The sequence below is a fragment of the Cricetulus griseus genome, assembly GCF_003668045.3.
Source record: "Cricetulus griseus strain 17A/GY chromosome 1 unlocalized genomic scaffold, alternate assembly CriGri-PICRH-1.0 chr1_0, whole genome shotgun sequence".
In the NCBI taxonomy this organism is placed as follows: domain Eukaryota; kingdom Metazoa; phylum Chordata; class Mammalia; order Rodentia; family Cricetidae; genus Cricetulus; species Cricetulus griseus.
Genome location: NW_023276806.1, coordinates 12,160,613 through 12,178,121, shown reverse-complemented (window position 1 = coordinate 12,178,121; position 17,509 = coordinate 12,160,613).

The window sequence follows — 17,509 nt, the reverse complement described above, 5'->3', positions numbered from 1 at the left end:
ACTATTCAAAATACCAAAACAATAGCTGCATACATGTCATTATTTAATCTTCTATAAAGCACTGATTCATTCTTAAATATATACTCTTTAAAAGATAGTAAATACCTCAAGAGTGAAAGGAAATACCTTCCCTTTCTATTTAGCAATGCTAATTTGCATTGAGAATCTCATGCACTTGGTGATGGGGATTCACCATCAATAAAAAGTGTAGCTGTGCAATTGTGTTACTGTGACTTGGTGATTTGGGGACATTTGTTCTTCTCTTTAAATTGAGAGCTTCAAGTATAAACGGCCATGTTGTCTACATATTATTAGATACTTAATTATTTTCTGGCTAATGTTGGCTTGTAAATAAATGGAAACTGCAGAAATGTATTCATAAAGAAAACTCGATTCCCCACACTGCTTCCTCTCTGTCCTATTTTCATTCTTCAGATCCCCACTGAAGCTTTAGATGTGCATGGACAAAGGAAAGGAAAGGAGAAATCTTGCTTTTTTTTGGAATTACAAACAAGATTGAATTACATGACAATCCCAGTTCCCGTCTCCCTCCCTTCCTCCTCTAGGAAATCTTGCCTTTTAAACATTGGTCTTCCTTGAATTCTTCAGTCTAACTCTCTCCCAACTGAGCTATTTCGGTGCTGTTTTCCTTGAATTCTTATAGTGGTTTTTTTTTTTTTTTCCCCAGGCAACAATAAAACTTCAATGAAATATTGGGTCAAGTTCGGTTTGCTGAGAACTTTAGGAACATGGTTGAGGTCTGTATGCCTAAAACACATGAAGTCTCTGTGAAGTGTGAGATACATGTTAACAGTAGAAATTAAAATAGCACACATTGAGATTGCCACTAATTTCTGTTAGCAGGGTCTGTTGTGAGGTGGTGTAATGGAAGGAATGCACTCAGGTAAACATGGTGATGCTGAGGGGGGCACCATCTAGGTAGAACTGCATCACCACCTGGGAACTTGAAAGCTCTTGGCAAACACATCACTCTACAGACTCACCGGTCTTAATTAGCAAGAAGGCATGCCTGGGAAAAGTGGTCAGATGTTTATTCTGTTTCTATCAAAGACCAACAGCCATTCTGGTGCCCGAGTTTAGATAACAATGACTGTACATGCCACGACATCTGAATTTTCATGGACTTGCAGAGTCTGAGTTTGAGGGTGAGAGAATTGATGAATCATGAATCAAATTATGCTGTGTGCTTTACTTCCTGTATATGAACACAAATGTTATGGAAGATGCGCCTGAAATGTTAATAAATGTGCAGTTGGCATTGCCATGGCATGCTGTAGCATGTGACACCTGTGTGGAAAAATTACTTCAATTACTCAGATATGTTACTGCAATAAAAATGTCAACACAAGAAACCTATGGTCTGCCATCATTTGATTTCTGTTTTTATACTTGTACATGCAACACACACACACACACACACACACACACACACACACACACACACTGCTTTCAGTAGGTGCAAAGAGTGGCACCCAGTTAAGCAAAATGAATTAAGCTTTCAACTTAATGAACACATTTTCACAGTAATTTTCCCTGCTGTGCAGCAACTTTAGGAGGCTACCTGCTACTAAGAATCAACCCAAGGAAATAAAATTGCTGTTGACTTCTCCTCACTGGGTGGAAGACAAAGTTAGTAGCAACAATTTAATATGACTATATATAATATTATCTCAGGAAAGAATTTCACGTTTTAGAAATGTATGTTGGCAATATTCAAAGCTTCAAAATGAAGCACATTTTAGTCTTGTTGCTGTTCATCACATTTTTTAATAACAAATTTCAGATAGCTTCCCTTGATTTGTTTGATATATTGGAGAAGGAATTCAAAGCCCCATGCATACTCAGCAAGGAGCCGACATTGAACTTTAGACCCGCTGAGCTTTCTTTAAAGAAAGGAGGCATGCCAAAGAAAGGGTCAGTCCCAACCAGGGAGTGGGGAATTTAGCACAGATAGCCCGAATTCTTGTAACTGACAAATGACATTAAAATGACTGTGTTTATGTGTATATACATGTGTTTATATGTGTGTACACCAATGTGTATATCTACGATCTGTGTGTGTAATATATATGTGTGTATGTATATGTGTGTGACTATATGTGTGTATGAGCTTGCCCACACTCTCATGTGCAGAGGCTGGAGAAGGTGTCCTCCTTCCTTGCTTTGCATCTGTTCTGTGAGATGGGCTCTCTCAATTGCCCTTGGCTCATCATGTTTAGCTAGACTCCCTGGTCAGCCAGTCTAAGGGATCATCTTGCCTGCTCCCCACAGTTGGCGTTACAGGTGCACAGACCATGTTCAGCTCTTGGTGCTGCAGATCAGAACTTAGATCTCAATGCTTGCGCAGCAAGAGCTCCTACTCACCAAGCTGTTCTTTCTCAGGCCCCAAAGTTGACTTTTAAAATGTATTTTAAAAATTCATACTATTTTTATAAAAATATTCTAGTGCAATTAAAGTCTGAAAATCTTTAATTGTAAAATAAAATATCCTGGAATAATTTATGGCATTAGAAATCATCTTCAAAAGAAAAGGAACCCCTTTTATCAGGAAGATAATAGAATTTTAAACTAATTTGGAGAGTTGTGGTTTTTGTTTTTGCTTTTGTTTTTTGAGACAGGTTTTTTTCCCCTCTTTGAAGCCTGTCCAGGGAACTTGTTCTATAGACCAGACTGCCTCAAACTCACAGAGATCTGCCTGCCTCTGCCTCCTGAGTTTTGGGATTAAAGGTGTGCACCACCACCACCTGGCTGGAGAGAGATTTAGTGATTATTCTTCATACATTTACAGAGGGTGGTGAATACAGTGCCCATCACCATGGTGGCAAAAGTCAAGAAGAAAATAGTGAATGTAAAAGGTGGTTGTGTTGCACTACTGTCTAGACCTACTATGACTGAGAGGGGTTTGGGGGTGTGACTTGGTGGTGCAGAGCTCACTTCATACTAGTAAGTCACCATGTGCAGTCCCCATGCTGCAAAACCAGTCAAAACCCAAGAGTCTTGAAAGAGGAGACTAGAATATATGTTAGTTCTATACCAAAGTCACCATGGTAACTTGCTGCAATGCATTTTCCAAGACTAGTCTTCTATTGAGAGGACCTTGGGAAAAGAAAACTAAAACAGTCTACTTGCTGGTAAGCAGACAAGACATGTAATACTGCATTCTAATAAACAATGGTGTCATATTTACAGGCATAGAGAATCGGACCTGGTGCAAGAAGTGTGCTGGGGCTTGTCACTTGAGATTTGCTCACTTACAGAATATTTAAACCTGATTTTCTAGAGAAGTGGCTTGGGTCCAGCAAGCATGACCTGAAATAGAATAAACTTAATGATATGCAAGAATCAGGCAAGACATTTGCAACATAATTGTGATGTATAAAGTCATGTGAAATAATTTCAGAATCCTGTCAGGATGTGGTCAGAATGGCTAATGACAAGACAGTCCACATCTATTGGGTCCTTTGTGATAGGGACTTTTGTCTCTAATGAGAGTCTAGCACTACTCATTGGCAGTCAAGAACTTTACATGCTGTCTTGGTTCATCCAGAAGCACTCGATGGCCATCCAAAATCATATTCTCAAGCAAAAGGCCTGCTGCTGATGTAGGAAGATGGGATTTATCCAAAGCTTGTCACATTATTTGTGAGAGACAATATCTGTCATTTCAGATGTTTGCCTGTGCCTGTTTTATTTAGAGACACATGGTAGCATCTCTTCAGTCTTAGTAAGTTCTGTCACAGTTGTTTTATGCTGTACAAAATGCTGTCAGATTATCCCTCTTTAACAATATGACATAGCTATCCTTGGATGCATTTAAGGGGTATAAACTGAAATGTAACACCACAGTCTGAACTAAATGATTGAGAATTATTTTTAAGGTTTAATTTTAACGATGTGTATATTATGTGTGAGTGTATGTGGGTATGTGCACATGAGTGTAGGTACCCACAGAAGCCAGGAGAGGGCATCAGATCCTCCAGAGCTGGAGCGGCAGGTGGTTCCGAGTTGTTGGGAACTGAATTCAGGTTCTCTACAAGAGCAGGTGGTGCTTTTAACTGCTGAGTTGTCTCTCCAGCCCCCAGACTGAAGTATGTCATGCAGTTATAAAATATATTGACATTCTCATCAACTGAGGAGTGAATATCTTGGCTTCTCTATGAAAGGAACACTGATCTCCTTTGAACTATCATTTCATGCCTTCCATATTTGAGTCAATAATAGAAACTCGGAAGGTGAACGAATGAAACTGTCCTAAGAGTAAGTGTTAGTGGAGACACATCCTTTGCACATTAAATCAATTCTGCAATAACAAAACTTTCAAGGATAACCACAAAGCACTCATTTAGTCAAGCTCTGTTGTGTTATGGCTGTTCGGTTGCTTGTATGAGAACAAGATTCTCTAAAAGATCAAGGATGGAATTAATTTTGAAACCTGCAGCATTTTGTTAGCAGTAAAAATTTTAATCTGTGTGTTTATAATACATCTGACTTAGAGGAAAAGCATATGACACAGTATATCTGAAAAATCGAGAATATATAAACCTTAATACATTCTAAGAAAATACCATTTCAGCATATTACCTCATTTTCATTAAAATGATGAAAATGTGAATACAGAAAATCACTTAGTCCTCAGGCTAAAAATAGGTAGATCATCAAAACCTAATATCATTTTAGCTCAAATTGGTATTTGTTCAGTAAATGTTCTACTTCATAATGTGGAAAGTACAAAGGAAAAATTCAAATTTGGGCAAGAAATAGGGCTTTAAAAAACCAAACAAACAGCTAATTCTATTGTTTTGCCTTCTGAAGCTGAAGGCTTGCCATGAAATGTTTATTGCAAAAAAGAATAAACAGAGCCCTCTGAAATGATCGTGAGTTCATCCAGTACTGCAACATCTTAGCCTTAGGTTCTCCAGCCAGGTCTTGCTTATATTCAGTTTTCAAATTATATCATCTCTCAGTTCTATCCCATCCACTTCCACCTTTTCTCCTGTGAAGCACAGCTATGCTGTTTCTAAAATGAAAATAACATTAAGAACATAAAGCCAATCTTGCTAACTTTGCTTGTCTTAACTAAAACAGTGTGATCTCACACATATCTGAAAGTTACATGTGCTGGTTAGCTTAATTGTCATGGCAACACAACCTAACACTACCTGGAAGACAGCCATTGTGGTGTTGTATTGTTTGTGATCTAATAAAGTCACCGAAGATCAGAAAAGCAAAGCAGCCAGCCACTAGAGAGTTCTCACCTCTGCCACTCAGACCGAAGGGGCGATCCACTGAACCTCAGATTGTATCTCCAGACTGCACTGCTCTCCACCAAAAATCAGACTGCTCTCTGAGACTGCACTGAGCTCCTTATACACTCTCTAGTGCCAGAATTAAAGGTGTGTGCTACCACTGCCCAGCTTCTATGGCTGTGGCTAGCTTTGTATTCTGATCTTCAGTGGTTTTATTAGATCACAAACAATATATCACCACAGTCTCATGGGAGACTGTCTACATTGGGTTGGCTGTGGGTTTGCCCAGGAGGAATTGTCTTAACTGATGTAGGAGGAGCCAGCTCACTGTGAGCTGCACTATTTTCTTGGGAGGGGTCCTGTGCTGTGTTAAGAACTGACAAACGAAGCAAGGCACAATAATGCATTCATCATTCACCCCTCAGCTCTCGACTGTGGGCACAATGTGACCAGTTGCCTCATATTTCCATCAACTCTTTTGTATCAAAGGACTGTAACCTGAGCTAACACTGGAATTGTGAGCTAAAATAAGCCCTTTCTTCTTCAAGTTGCTTCTGGTTAGGATGTCTTCTCATAGCAATGGATATGAAGCTAGAATAAGATTATTCCGTTTCTGCCTCATTATTATCTTCCAGGGGTATTTCTTTTTCTTAGCAACTAAGCCTACAAGCAGTGTCCCATTGCTCTGAGAATCAAGTAAAGAATTCAACCTGTTGAGGTACATTGGCTGCTCAGAATCACTTGTGTCCTGGTAGGCCAGAATAACTCATTTTAAAATCTGACAGGTTCTGGTGTAGATCTTCCCTCTTCTAACATGGGAGATATTTGCACAGGAGCCTGATGGTGACAAGAAGCAACCTAAATGAGAAGACTTTATCTTAGCTCATGGCTTAAGAGAGAGTAAGAAGGGCTACTGCCAATCCTTCTTGGCCTTTAATGCCTTTGCTTTAGCTTTGGTTAGAGAAGAGACAGGCATTTCCTTCACGTCTTCTTCCTTCTTCTTCTTGGCAAAACAGGCTATGGAGGCTGTAAGGGGCGGAGTCTCAATGGAGGAAGTGAATCATCACCAGGACTGACCTTTAGGTTTTATGGTGTAGCTCACTTCCTGTCCACGCTGTGCTTCCTGATTGCAGAGGTGACACCCTGTGCTCCTGGTAGCAAATTATCCATAGCCACAAGAAGACCAGGACACCCCCCACTTTCAGGTGACCCAAGGTCCTGTGGTTCAGGAGGCACAGGCTATTCTAGGAGAGACGGGCTTAGTTGAGAATGGATTGGGATATGCCATAGTTGCATGTGTCTTTTCTCCAAGGGCTCTTTTTTTTTTTTTTTTTTTTTTTTTGTAGCTTTGGCCATCCACATGCCAGGTAGTAGGCTGGAGGTAAAAGGTAATACACAGGGCTATTAGAAGATCATTCTGGGTACTGTCCCTGAAGGAGTTCAAGTATGGCTCGTGAAAGTTGATTGCTTCTCACAAAGGGAGTAAACCTGCCTGGTCTCTCTGTCCTCCAACAGTTTGATCTCTGTCAGCTCACTACTGCCCTCACAGCATAATGCTCTGACACCATGAAGTCTTCCAGATACCACCAATATGCCCTTGAACTTTGAGAACCATAACTCCTTTCTTTGTAAAGTTATCCAGTCTCAGACATTTTACTACAGTAATGAAAAGTGGGATAACACAAGGTGTGTGCAAAGGCATTTCACTAGAATAAATCCCAAATACCTAGATGCCATGCTTCACAGTTTGGATTTTGTCCTTGCAGGACTATTTTAAGTTATATTTCAAAAATTATTCTAAAAAGGTTTTATACAATGTATTTGATCCTAACCCCTATGTCCTTTCAGATTCTCTCCATCTTCATACTTACCCAGCTTTGCATTCTTACAAAAGAAAAGAATAAAATCAAAGCAAAAAAACAAAAAAAACAAACAAACAAAAAAACAACTAGAAAAACAAACCAAAAACCTGTGGAATTCATTTTGCTTTGACTGCCTGTTCCTGAACACCAGGCCTGCCTTGGAATGTGGCTGGAATTCCCAGTGACACCCCACTGGAGAAAAGTGATTTTCCATTTCCCAGAAGATCAATTGCAAACCATTTCTGGATTAAAAGTGGGGCTTTGTGTGTACTCCTCTTGTTTATGCTGGGACTTTGTCGGCTTGAATTTTTCCAGTTCTTGTGTACTGTCAGAGTCTCTGTGAGTTCATATTACATTGCTCTTTTAGAAGAAGGATGGAAGACACAGAATAGAATCTGTATTTTAAGATGTTGGCTATGTCAGCCCTGTGGGAGAGAGTGAAGACTGGAGGTTGGGAATAGCTATACAAAACAGTCAATAAGTTCCCTCCACTCCCTCCCCCCTCCTTCCCCTCCCCTCCTCTCCCCTCCTCTCCCCTCCCCTGCCCTCCCCTCCCTTCCCCTCCCCTCCTTTTCTCTCCCTTGCATCTGTGTGTCAGGTAGCTCTAGCTGTCATTGAACTGATTATATAACCTGAATGATCCTGAACTTCTGCTTTTCTGTGTCAAAACCCCAGAGAGTTGGCATTATAGGCCCCATCACACACAGGACACATGCTGCTGGGGATGGTACCCAAGACTTCACGCAAGCTAGGCAAGCATTCTGCCAACTGATCTACATTCCCAGCTCCCAAGACACATTTCCAAGAAGGATTTCATCAGAGAAAGAATAAAGGAGAGAAATTAGAACCATCTTAAAAAAATTACCATTAAAATTATTTAGGCAAAAATGTCTTTGTTTAATATATAGATTAAAGTCATTCTTTAATGCCTGCTTCTATTGGCTATGACATCTAATTTCATTTTAACAAACACATGTTACACATCAACTGTGTGTCAACAGCAATGATAGCTAGTAAAGAAACCAATTATTAGTATCCCCATTTTCCAAGGCAGTAAATTCTAGTGGCAAGAAAAAGCCTTCTAAACAAAGCATTATGAACTTAAGGGTAAATAACAGTTGTGTGTAAAAAAGTCTATCAAATGTTTATTTCTATCATGGAACACCTCTTTTCGATGGGAGGGCCTGACTCTGAAGCCTTTTGGGTCCTTAGCAACTTGTTTAGCACGTCACAGAACCGCATGGTCATTACTGTAGACTGTAAGTAAGGGCATGCATGTACATTGTGGCAAAAAGCAGTTCAAGATGGAAGCTGCCCCTTAGGAAGGATTCCTGGGTTTTGTAGTTTTATCTTTAACATGGATGAGAAGTGTGTAATGCAACTGCTACAAGTCTGTATTCAAATCCAGACTGCATCACTTACCCGGGAGCAACCCTTTGGTAAGTACTTAATCGATGGCTTACTTCTTTCTTTCCTTATCTGCAAAATGGGGGTGATGATGGGGTTACCCATAGGGGTGCTGGGAAGATTTATTTGTTCATTTGTGTAGCCAGTGAGATGTAGTTTCATTTTTATTCCCTCTGACGAGGAGCCTTCAAAATAACTATATCCCAAAGTCAAGCTTTTTATTTTATTAAATAAACACCTTTATTGACTTGGTGCAGTTTTTAAAAAGTTATTTTTATTGTGTGGTTTCACAGTAGATTTTGATTATATGTTGTATTTAAAACTGATTCTCACACATCTTCAACTTAATGACTTGTAACACTGAAAATTGCATTCTCATCGATTGTTCTTTGCCCGGTGTTGATTCTTTCTGTCTGTGTTACCGATAGGATGACTTTTCTGTCCCCACATCAATAACGTTAGGAGCAAGCTTATATCACCAGATATCTTTTCATTTTGAGGTTTAAACGGTGAGCATGCAACTCTCCATGTTCAACGATCATATTTTCTAGCATCTTTTCATTTCAAACATGGCTTTGTTATTGGTTTTCATTATGAGGAGACAGAGATTAATTTAAAAGGCTCTATCTCTGCATGCAGCTGCTGATACTGTTGGTCACTTGCTCAGTTGTGCAGTCACTGTTAGTGACACTGTTGGAGAAGTTTAGCTAAACTCTCACTCCAAGAGTCCCTTACACTATTTTCATATAAAATCATGAATTAATAGCATATTCTTTTCAACAGAACAGTAAATTTGATGTATAATATGTTCAAGGGAGTCTTGGGAGCAAAGGCAGACCTGAAACTGAGATAAGAACTAATCCAACTCTTCCTGATAATCCTTACATGCAGTGAGCTATCCCTGAATTAAACGGAAGCTTCCTGAAGGTGCTCGCTCTGTGGATGCATTAAGCAAGCCTCTGACATGTTCAAGATAGTGAAAAATTTTACACACACACACACACACACACACACACACACACACACACACACACACACTTGTGTGCCTTGGAGACCAGAGACCCCACTTGAGCTGTTTTTTGAACTGGTTTTTTTTTTATAAACTTATGGTGAGTCAATTGAAAGAAGGGTTCCACAAGGTTCTGGAGTTTTGCCATCTCTAGGTGAGTAGCATTCAGACAATAGTGGGGACCTAACAGATGCCATTGTTGAATAAACGTTTACTCTTATATTGTCAGTCATGGAACATGTACTATCTGTCTCCCATGCAACACAAAAACATACTCAAGCATCCTGCCATGGTCATGTGACTGAATACATGCTGTTTGGACACCCTGATAAATTACTCCAAATTTCCCAGCTCTATTATCATAGGAGCCTGTGTCAAACAGGATGGAGGCAGGGGACATGGCTGGACATTAGCACTAGAAACCCGTGTAAGTGCTAGGAGGAGGCAGAGACAGGATCCCCAGAGCAAGCGGGTCCGCAAGACCAGCCATCGTGAAGAGCTGTGGTCAGACTGAGAAATGCTGCCTCAATGAAGGAGATGGAAAAGCCATGGAGGGTGATTCTGAATTCAGATTTGGGTGTCCTCACACATATGCACACATACATGCACATATGCATATGTGACCCATACATGTAAGCATGCACCAGAGTGTGTGTGTGTGTGTGTGTGTGTGTGTGTGTGCGTGTGTAAAGAGAGAGAGGGGGGATATGTGCCCCACGCATGTAAGCATGCACCAGCGTGTGTGTGTGTGTGTGTGTGCGTGTGTGTGTGTGTGTGTGTGCGCGCGTGTGTAGTGTGTGTGTGTGTGTGTGTGTGTGTGTGGTGTGGTGTGAGAGAGAGAGGGGGGATATGTGCCCCACGCATGTAAGCATGCACCAGCGTGTGTGTGTGTGTGTGTGTGTGTGTGCGTGTGTAGAAGAGAGAGAGGGGGGATATGTGCCCCACGCATGTAAGCATGCACCAGCGTGTGTGTGTGTGTGTGTGTGTGTGTGCGTGTGTAAAGAGAGAGAGGGGGGATATGTGCCCCACGCATGTAAGCATGCACCAGCGTGTGTGTGTGTGCGTGTGTGTGTGTGTGTGTGTGTGCGCGTGTGTGTGTGTGTGTGTGTGTGTGTGTGTGTGCGCGCGCTTGTGTAGAGAGAGAGGGGGGATATGTGACCCATACATGTAAGCATGCACCAGTGTGTGTGTGTGTGTGTGTGTGTGTGTGTGTGCAGAGAGAGGGGGGGAAACTTGTGACTTAGGGGAGAGGGAATGCTAACTGTGAAGAGTTTCTATCCTGACAAGAAAGCCCGTAGACTGATTTGTACATGTCTGAAAGAGAGGGGCCTGCTCAGATGCCTCTGCGTTCCAGGCACTACACCATGTCCTTCACTTATACAGTGTTTCTTTTGCAATGGTGTCCTATAAGAAAGCTTTTATTTGGAGTTTACATTCATTTTGATTAGGAAAATTTGTTTACTGTCAATTCTCTTTGGTAAAAAGAAATGTGCTACTAAATGTTTAATAACCAGTCCTGACTGTGTTGTCTCTCTCTCTCTCTCTCTCTCTCTCTCTCTCTCTCTCTCTCTCTCTCTCTCTCTCTGTGTGTGTGTGTGTGTGTGTGTGTGTGTGTCTGTCTGTCTGTCTCAAAATCCTTATATATAGGGTTTGTCAATTTATGTAGTATTTATACTCCTACTATGACAGGTTTCATCTGGCAACATTACAGCATTGAACATAGAGTAGAGGAGAGTGCACACAGTTCATTCTTGCAAGCCAGTCCCAGCTGCATCTAGCATGCCACTGGTTCTGAAATTAAAACTGAAATTAAATAGAAGTTTTTGTTTTCTGTCTTTCTTGTTTAGGCTTCCATTCTATGCTTATCCAGTAACCATTTCTTTTTTTCTTTTCTTTTTTTGTGATGGATCAAAATTTGTTGCATCTGATGCAGAATTAGACCGAGCTATTAGGAGCGGTGTGAAGGCTGCTTCTCCTCTCGGTGCAGCCTTTTCCCCAAGCCTCAATGCCAGCTTGCCTGCTCTTCACTTTATTTGGCACTTTTTTTTTTTTTTTTACAAAATGGAATTTCCTGGAGTCTATAAATGAAAACATTTGAGAGTGTACTCCAATTGGCTTCGAAGTCACATCAATTTAGAAACCCAGAATTATTTCCAGAACTTTATCTGTTCTAAGGTTAGCAATTAACATTTTAATTTGTGCAAACGGCACTGAAAACGCTGCGTCCAAATAGACTGTTTCTGTTAACAAGAAAACCTTTTGTGAAAATGTTAAACAAACAAACAAACAAACAAACAAACAAAAACCAAAAACTAACCAACCAACCAACCAAACAAAAAACAACCCCAAACCAAAATACCCGGTGGCAGCCAAGTTGAACAGTGCTCCTGCTTCACCGAGAGAGGGCAGCAGAAGCACACCTTACGGAAAAGCCTCCCACCTGGGCGTCCGCGGGAAGTAGCTGCGTGGTGGCCACGCCTAGGAATCCATCTCTTTGCCTTCTCTGAACTTGATGGAGGAGGCACTGTGATTAATTTGGGGTACGCTATGGCAATTGATGAGGCATCCTATAGCCCTCGTATTTTGTTTTAGATATTTTCTGTGAGCAATTCGTTTCTCGATTAGGATTTCGCTTCTGGTTTGCATTTATGAGTTTCTAAAAATTGAGATTGTTTTTTCTGTCAGAAATGGCTTTCAACAGGACATATTTTCTCCATCTGGTATAACAAAGTTGCCGGAAAAAAATTGTAAGAGTTTTAGGTGTGTGAATGGTGGCTTTTAGCTTTCTATCTTGTTTTAAAGCAATGCTGGTCTGTAATATCCTTTTTTTTTTTTTTTTTTTTTTTTTTTTTTTTTTTTTTGGAGAACCAGTGTGGCTGGAAATTTTAAGATAATTTCGGTACTGTATCAATTTCTATCCTGTTGCTGAGATAAAATGCCCTGATGGAAACCACTTCTATATACATTTACAGAAGGGCATATGTCCCCTGAAGACATGTCAACAGGTAGGAACATGGGACTCTGAAAACAGGAAGCCACCTGGTCACACTGTGTAGGACACAGGAAGCCACCTGGTCACACTGTGTAGGACACAGGAAGCCACCTGATCACACTGTGTAGGACACAGGAAGCCACCTGGTCACACTGTGTAGGACACAGGAAGCCACCTGATCACACTGTGTAGGACACAGGAAGCCACCTGGTCACACTGTGTAGGACACAGGAAGCCACCTGGTCACACTGTGTAGGACACAGGAAGCCACCTGATCACATTGTGTAGGACACAGGAAGCCACCTGATCACACTGTGTAGGACACAGGAAGCCACCTGGTCACACTGTGTAGGACACAGAAGCCACCTGATCACACTGTGTAGGACACAGGAAGTTACTTGATCACACTGTGTAGGACACAGAAGCCACCTGATCACATTGTGTAGGACCCAGGAAGCCACCTGATCACACTGTGTAGGACACAGAAGCCACCTGATCATACTTGTAGGACACAGGAAGTTACTTGATCACACTGTGTAGGACACAGGAAGTTACCTGATCACATTGTGTAGGACACAGGAAGTTACTTGATCACAGTGCAGGACTCAGGTGGCAGAGAGATAACTGCAAATGAGTCCAGGCTCTCTCAAAACCCACTTCCTTTGAGGGAAGGTGTTGTCCTTCTTCCAGCAAGTTTGCACCACCTTCCCAAACAGGCCTGCTAGCTGGGGCCCAGGTGTTAAACTTGAACCTATGGGGACATATCCTCAAACCATAACAAGTGTTGCTGGACATAAGACTGACTTTGAATATAAACAACCCACACTCAAATAAAATGCCAACGTGGAGCTTTGCATGGATTTTGAACTTTTAAACAACTAATTATGATTATCTTAATTATCAGCTTTGCTGGATCATGCAGGTTAATGTTAGGGAAAGCATTTCCACTTATGGGTTTCATGTTGTTATAAAATACAACATCTTTAGGTTGTAGAGACGAAATACTCAACTCTTATTGTTTCTATCCAACAGCAGGTAGGAGTTGTCTGCAATGCATAACAGTTAAAACTGGGTAAGGCCACATCTTAAAAATGTTAGTAAAGAATGAGCTACCACACTTATTAAACACATGTTTTTATGGATTTGTAAATTCATCAGTTTGGGGTGTGCGAAGGTCGGGAGGTAAACAAAAGAATAATATCTCCTGATTAAAAATACGTGGTAGTTCCGAATTTAGGTAACACATTTTGAGTGATTTTAAACTTAGAAATGTCAGAATGTAGTTGAAATGCATGTAACTAAAATCTATCATTAAAAGATGTAATTTTAAAAGCATTAATAAGACTTTAAGATTTTTGTGCAAACTTTAGTATACTTTCTAGGGTTTATGTTGAAGGGCGCGTTAAAAATGACAGTGTAGGTTGGTGAGCTGGCTAAGGGGACAAAGTCCTTGTAGTACAGTGTGATAAAGTGGCAGTGTTCCTGTGAGGAGATGGCGGTGCTCCCATGAGGAGGTGGCAGTGTTCCCGTGAGGAGGTGGCGGTGCTCCCGTGAGGAGGTGGCAGTGCTCCCGTGAGGAGGTGGCGATGCTCCCACGAGGAGGTGGTAGTGCTCCCGTGAGGAAGAGGCGGTGCTCCCATGAGGAGGTGAATGAAGACTTGGAAATCCCTAGAGCACGAAGAAAGCGTGGCTGGCAAATGCAGCAAACAGACAGTTTGTTTAAGCAAAGCAAGGGCAGAGCTGTTCTTTTGCTCCCACACTCACACCCACACTCACACCGTGTCACCTGTGAGCCTGAACTCACACACAGGAGTGTGCACACACAGAGTGAAAAACATCAGGGCAGTGGAGGGGCATTTGCTCTGGGTGCTCTCACAGCGTGAGAGTGCGTGGCTACTTATCCTTTTATATGCCTCTCTGAAACACAAAAAATTGCAACTAAGACCCCAAGTGTTATATATATTTAATATATTTATCTCAGAATATAACAAATCTCCTGTTTTAGTGATCCTCCGGCCTACTCCAATGAGCCATCCATCAGTCAACAGTTGAGTCAGCCCATCAAGAATTTATTGAACACATACCAGATGCCTGGTGTTTCCTGAAATCTTGGAAGCCCAGTGGACGAAATCCCAAAGAACCATAGAGGTGCTGCAGGGTTCAAGATGTCCTATCGAGGGGTATAGGCAGGCCAGTGAGGCTAGCCCGGGGGGTCTTGAAACATAACTCCTATGAGGATGGAGGAGGAAAAGAGATGCCAAAGCGTTAGTATGATGTTTAGATGTTAAGGAAACACAAGACGGTATTTATCACTTGGTTCTTTGAGACAAGACTAAGATTTAATGATTAGAATGGATAAAATGAATGGTCTGATTTAGAATATTTATAGCTTCATGAAACAGGCTATGACTAAGATATCTGTAAGACTTGATTCCATTTGACACTGGGGAGCTAATTACAAAAGGCCACGAAATAAAAATGGTAATTGCGCCAGATTGTTGATGTGCTATTTTCTAGATATTCACAAATTACACAAGTATTCTGATCGATTCCTACTCTGCTCAAAGAGTGTTTCTCATTGCATCTGTGTAGTTCACATTCTACGAGAAAATGAAATCAGGCAAGGCCAGTAGAAAATTAATTGAATACTGAGGTTTCCTACATACATTCTAACGGACAGATGAGGGAAACAACAGAAAGGAAATGCCCCGATTTGAAGTCCTTGTTGAGGTTGGCACAGACAGGTTCTGAGACACTTGATGGAAAGCATTTCCAAAGTTCTAACGAACATCACAGTGAGACTCTGAAGACAGAAAATGAGTCACAGAGCTGGAGAGGTGGCTCGGTGGCTAAGAGCACAAGTTGCCTTTGGAGAGGACCCAGGTTCTCTCGTTAGCTATGTGGTAACTGAGTGCCATCCCTAACTGTCATTTAAGGGAATCCCATGTCCTCCTCTGACCTAAATGAATACTGCATACATGTGGTGCACACGCATACATGCAGACAAAACACCCATACACATAAAACAAAACAAACAAATCTATTTTTAAAGAAAGTAAAAGAAAAGAATTTAATAATCCCATTATTTTTTAAATTTTTATTATTACCATTGTATTTTATAAGTATCTGTTTTGGCACAAAAAATCCAAGGAATATATGTGTGTGTTAAATGTGTGTTTAATGTGTTTGTATATATATTCACAAGTGTTTTCTTACCTAAGACACCATCTTATGAGATTGAGAGCTTGTTTTCCTGTCAAGTTCTGACATGTAAACTTAAAAAGTAAAAATACAGAATTAAGATATTTTAACCTATTCTTTGAGAAATTTATACATGTGCAGAGTGTATTTTGATCTTAACCACCCTTTATTTCTCCCCGTCTCATCCCAGCTTCGAATCCTCTTTTTTTTCTTCATAAAACTAACTAATTAGTTCTGCCTGTATCCACCTAACTATTCCACTGGAACATGATCTGCCTGTATGTGCTGTATCCACTCTGTTGTTATTTTGCTAAAATTAGAGAAAGGTGCAAGAGATGAGATGTGAGAACTCGAGATACATTAACCATACTTTAATACAGGTGGGGGGAGGAGAGAGAAATGGAGAAACAGAGCAGGGCAAAGAGTAAGAGAGAAGAATTAGTGGTCGATCACCAGAAACAGAGAGGAGGGATGAGGTCTCGAGCTTAAAAGGGGGAGCTCGTGCATGTGCACCGAGTCCCTCTGCAGCTCGGAACTGACTTGGGACACTACTGTGCAAACCCCATCCATTGTCAGGGGGCGGGGTCTGTCTCTTAAAGAGGTACCTACGGGAAGGCCAGCATTAGTGCCTAAACCTTTCACACTGGCACATGTGTTGCATGTAAGCACTGTATCTACTGTAACATGTAAAAACTATGAGAAGACACACCCTTGAAGAAACCAACTTTCTATTCTATTAGCGGCCATTTTACATTTTAATGTAAAAAATCAAGTTGAATAGCATATAAGAATATAGGAATCTAACACCTCTAGCGAAATATACTTTCCTAAACTTACAGAGAATCAGCAATGGGATGTGAGATGATTTGAAGTAGAGAAAGGGAAAGAATTATGAAAATAAATAGAATTCCGATAATCAAATGGATGAGGATGAAGCTGCAGGAAGAAGCAGACTTTTCCTCCAACACAGTGAGGCTGAGTGGATGTCGGATTTCAGTGCAGCCCAAGTCTAGACAAACTGACTAGAGAAAAGGGGAGGCTACCACGTACACACACCAAACGAGGGATCCTAAGCTTCCCTGGTACAAGGAATGAATATCTCTCATTCCTCTCAGTCATGTTTTAAGACACCAAAGTTTGTTCTTGGTAAATGCTAGCTAAAATATTGAAAATCAATTTCTGTTGAACAATATCTGTTTTCAAAGCTTACAAGATACTTGGAGAATCTGGTCATGAATAGAAACAGAAATGTGTCTTACTCACTCTTCCAAGTGCTGCAAGACATTAATTGAACAGTGAAGGTTTCCCACCTGATGGGTACAGAAGGCACTAGAAGGTTAAAGCTCGGCTTTGAATGGAGGACCTCAGCGCTGATAGGTTCTGGAAAATTTCTCAGAGGCTGAATGAAGTGCCTGTGACTATCTCGGGAAATGTGGAATGCACTGTGAACTCTGTATGGCCTGGCAAATGTTAAATGCAGGCATGTTTCGATTACTAGAAGGGATCTAAGTCCAGAGAAACATGTGCTTAGTGCTTTTATGGTAGTCTGAACATCAGAGTGTACACACACACACACACACACACACACACACACACACACACACACACACACACACTTGATGGTATAGCCTGCTATATCATTGTGCAGAACACAATTCATTTAATGTGAAAACAGAATAATACCAAATTCAATACACAGTGTCCCCAGACACTCATGTGGACTTGGCTTTGGAGTTCCTCATCCCAACACTTCCAAACAGTCTTCCTTTTG